General features: G+C 45.1%; 1 long non-coding RNA gene across 1 annotated transcript; it reads left to right on the forward strand.

Annotated features, from left to right (window-relative positions):
• Positions 1-373: 373 nt before the first annotated feature.
• Positions 374-4784, forward strand: LOC118665099. Its single transcript, XR_004970536.1, has 3 exons — positions 374-433; positions 3253-3308; positions 3862-4784. It is a non-coding gene; the product is annotated as an uncharacterized LOC118665099 (long non-coding RNA).

The following is a 4784-nucleotide window of genomic DNA, read 5'->3' on the forward strand; positions in this document are numbered from 1 at the left end:
GTCAGAGCTATGGCCACGCCCCCTCCCGCCCAGTGACCTATGACGCCGCCGCTCCTCTCTGTGTCCCCGCCCCTCGGGCTCTGAAGCATCTCTATCATTGGCTGAGAACCTCCCGCCGGGCCATTGGTCCACCGGCGCCAAGTCAGGCCCCGCCCCCTCACGTTCCCACCATGTGTCCGCTGGCCTGCGAGCGGCGGGCGGGCCGGTGGGCTGACGCTGGCTGGAGCTCCCCGCGGAGATCTGGGCGCGGACCAGGCAGAGTCTCGAGGGACAGCGGATCTCCTGTTTGCGTCCTGTTCAAGGCCTGTCGCTGGAACAAGCTGCCTGGGCTTGGCCGGCAGGGGTGGGGTGGAGAGAGTGGGGGGAGGGGAGGGTTGCCGTCACTACGGACAATGACCTACAGAACTGACAACCCTTCGGCCTGCATCACCACGTAATCAAAGTCATCTTAATTATCTACCGCAATTACATCATCTACAGTATTCTACCACAGCCACTATTTATTGAGAGCATTTTATATGCCAAACAACGTGATAATTTCCTTATGTATACTGTCTCATTTACTACTCTCATCCCAGGCCAGTTGCATTCATTCAACAAAGCACAGTGAAAGAGTTGTTATTCTCGTTTTACAGACAAGTACATTTTGAGGCTGCCGTAGGTTGACTGACTTGCTCAATATCATAAGAGGACTCCAGCCAGATCATTGTGATTCCTAATCTTCTGCTTTTATCCAGAAAGCTATACTTCCATCTGTGCTGAGCAACTTGACATTTGCAAGTGGCCGAGTCTGAGGAGGGGAGGGGGTACCCTGATGGGCAGCAGTAGGGGGCTGGGGAGTAGAGACTGGGAATGTGGAAGGTGTGGGTTGAGATTGGAATTATGCCGTCAAATGAACTTATTTTCTTCTAGTTCGATGTTTAGTAGACCCAATGGTACCATTGTGCACAAACACTACTGGAATTTCCTGTGGGATTTAGAGATGTGAAGGACACTGTTGCCCCTCCTGACCTGGGAGGCCAGATGGAGCCCTCTTATTCTTTTGGAGGCTAGCACTGGGCTTGCTGATTGACTGACAATGGCAAGGGAAGCATACGAACACCTGCAATGCCGTGTTGACGGCAGGCTAAAACGGTCTGGCCATGTTGGAACTCTGGGGTTATCAAGTGGCGAACAGCCTGTTTTCATTTTGGCGCTGTTGTGCCCATGCTTGGAACCCCTCCTGATCCTGGGAATGAGTAATGAAGAAATGTAGAAATTCACTGCCATTGATTGGCACCACTCTACACAAGAGTGTCATTTTAATCCTAGGCTCCCTTTCATTTCCAGAGTTTTGCACAAGCTGTTCCCTCAAGCCTGGGTCACAGTCCCCACCCCACATCCTCTCTAATTCCAGTTTGCCCGATGTCACTGCTCGGTGTAAATGTCACCCTCTTGCTGTCTGGTCCCAGCCTGCATAGTGCCCCCATCTGGTTCTCTGCTTATTACTGGTCTTAGCACAGAGTTCTAGAATTTCTTACTTGTGTTACTTCTATGTCTGTCCATTAGACTAGAAACTCCTAGAGGACAGGGACCATGCCTTATTTACAGTTTTATTTCCAGGGTCTAGCCCAGTGCTTGGCACTTAATGGAGTAAAGGTTGAACAGGGATAGAGTTTCAGGTTGGCAGGAACCTAAAGGTTTATCCTAGTCCTGATCCTGTTCTTATTTTTGTCGCCTCTCCAAATGCTTGCTGAACAAATAGCTGCCACCTCTTATGACTTTTGAGGCTTTCTATTCCCCCTCTCCTATCCCTTTTCTTTCCACAAGGTTGATGGTCTTCTAGGAATGGAACGGAGAGTTTAAGAAGATGGTTATTCCCTGTAGCTTCAAAGATGGGTACTCATCCTTTTCTCTTCTGCACTCCCATGATGCTTTCTCCGTAGACTGTTATCTCCATGAGGGCAGGGACTGTGGTTATCTTGCTCATCAGTGTGTTCCCAGCACCTAGTTCGGTACCTGACATGTAGTAGGTTCGCAATAAATGCTGAATACCATTTATCCCTATCTTATTAGGCTATCATGGGAGGCAGTGTTGTATAGTGGTTAGGCCTTAGGTCCTGCACATTTGGAATGACTGTGTTCAAATTCTGCTTCTACTTTGACTCTGGGTGACTTTGGTAAGATAGTTAATTTCTCTCTTCCCCTCTTTCTTAACCTATACAATAAGGATGATAATAGTAGCTAAGATATAGTATGCATTAAGGCGTCAGCTATTGTTATTCTGAACAGCAGAATTTGCTTTTGTCTTCCTTGCAACACCTCACCCTTGGTCTTACCCATAATGTGTGCTCTAGTAGTTGCTGAGTGAATGAAAGATTTTACTCATTTCTGAGCAACACTCAAAATTATATTAATTAATAATGAAAAATAAACAGAAGTAATCACCATCAATCCCCCAAAACAAATAAATTATTTTTATCTTTATATTGCCTGCTAGACTTTGTCCACAAATACCTTTTTATAGCTTTATTCAAAGCACAGGTGCAGTATTGCATGCATGTTGAAATATATTTTTTATTGATTTCAGAGAGGAAGGGAGAGGGAGAGAGAGAGAAACATCAATGATGGGAGAGAACCATTGATCGGCTGCCTCCCGCACGCCCCCACTGGGGATCGGGCCCGCAACCCGGGCAGTTTTAAAGAAAATATTGAGCATGTTCTATTTTGCTGAGTCGTTGTCTTGAATAGCGATATAATTCATCAAGTTGATAAAGATGAATTATGTTATTGAATGATTACCTGCTGCCTGGGTATTAGCAGCGTAACTTTCAAGAAGCAGGAATTAAGTCTGGCACTGGATAGAATACAGGAGTATTCTTGCAACGTCAACTTTTGGACTTTAAACTTTAAAAGAGACATGGAGAAATTGGAGAGACCAAAGGAACGTGTATTTGCTAAGGATTGTAATCATATGCTATTATATCTTGGAGAAAAATGAGAATTGAGACTTGACTCCATAGCTATATACCTCGCTATTTACAAGCATCTCTGAAGAGCGGTTGCATGAGGATGCCAAACAGTCGCTCCTTGTTTCCACTAAGGGTAGAACAAAGAATCTAGTCTATGTTGGGAAAAGTAAGAGATTTAAGGAGGGACTTTGTGTAAAGTGGTTTGGGAATGAGAGAACTTAGCAGGGTAGTGGGAAGTTTCTTTCCTTGCTGAAAATGTTGAAAACGACAGAGATCAGTTCTGTTTGTCTTTTTGTTACAGGCCTGCTTAGAAACTGGATTAGGCAACTTTTGCATTCCCTTGGCACTACGTTTTGGGTAAATATTTGGTGATTGGTTGAAAGGTAACTAGGGGCGGGGGAATGTCCCTAGCGAGTCCAAGTTACCCGCGCCCTCTAGTGGTGGGACTGGGAAAAAGCGGCGGCTCAGTCCTAGGCTGCACCCTTCTCCCGTTAGTTAAGCTGTACACTCAGCAGAGTTGCGGCAGCGGCTTCCTATTTCCAAGACTTAGGGCGGAGAAACTTGAGAACATGGACCTAAAAGCCAGACTCCTTGGGTTCCATTTCCAGCTCTGTCTTTAACTAGCAAATTACGTACTTGAGCAGGTTACATAGCCTCTCCGTGCCTCAGTTTCCTCATTTGTAAAATGGGGATGATGATGATGATGATACAAGGGCAGCATGGCAATGGAGCAAGATAAATAGGCAAAAATCTCAGAATTGAGAATCCAGAAACAGATCCTCACATATGTGGTATTTTATTCATGACAAAAATGTCTGTGTAAAGGAGTGGGGTACTGGTGGTTTTTCCCATAATGGTATACCAGTCAGATATACCGATGTAAAAACTTTAAACTTGACCTCTATTTCAGAACATACAAACCAATTCCAGGTAAATGGAATTGATGTGAAAGGTAAACCAGCAAAGCTTTGAGAAGATTATACATAGAGGAAGACATCCTTATGACCTTGGAATAGACAAAAAAAATCTTGAATAAGACATGGAAAGGAAAAGATGGATACATTGAACTACATTAAAATTATAAACTTCTGTTTATCAAAAACATTATTTGAAAAGGCAAACCATGGAATGGAAGAAGAGAGTTGTCACACATAATTCTTAAAGATCTCAAATCCAGAATATTTAAAGAACCTTTACAAGCAAAAAGATAAGGAAGACAGGCAACCCAATATGAGACTTGTTGAAGGCCAGAGACTTGAACAGACTCTCTCTCCTCCCTCACCAAGGATATGTAAGTGGCCACTGCATTTGTCAAACATCCAGGGAGGAGGCAGCTTTGGCTCAGGTTGCACGCTGATAACCTTGAGACATGGGCAAGTGAGTACTTTTCTGATCTTTGCCACCAGGGACTAAGAGTGTACAGGGTGTTCCTTCCAGACCAGGTGTGGCCACAGGACTGTGGGCCCAGTGGCTGGTGGGAGGGGTGGGGGTGTGTGCCTATGCCCAGATCCCTGGGGATGCTATCACTTAGGAAAGCTGCATTCAGTTCTCCCTGGGGAGCAAGTTCCTAATCTCGACTGTTCTAATGAAAGCAAAGGCATGAAAGCAAAACCTGGGGAGGCGTGTCACCTTTCTATACCATTTGACTTTTAAAAAATACACACTGTTCCTTTTGTGGTTGGTCAATTAACACATTTCTCCAAAAGATGTTAGGTTAACAAACTAACTTTTAAAAAAATGCCAAGGACGCCCTAGCCCAGTGGTTTTTAACCTGTGGGTCGTGACCCCTTTGGGGGTCGAACGACCCTTTCATAGGGGTTGCCTAAGACCATC

The sequence above is a fragment of the Myotis myotis genome, unplaced genomic scaffold, assembly GCF_014108235.1.
Source record: "Myotis myotis isolate mMyoMyo1 unplaced genomic scaffold, mMyoMyo1.p scaffold_m19_p_10, whole genome shotgun sequence".
Taxonomy (NCBI): domain Eukaryota; kingdom Metazoa; phylum Chordata; class Mammalia; order Chiroptera; family Vespertilionidae; genus Myotis; species Myotis myotis.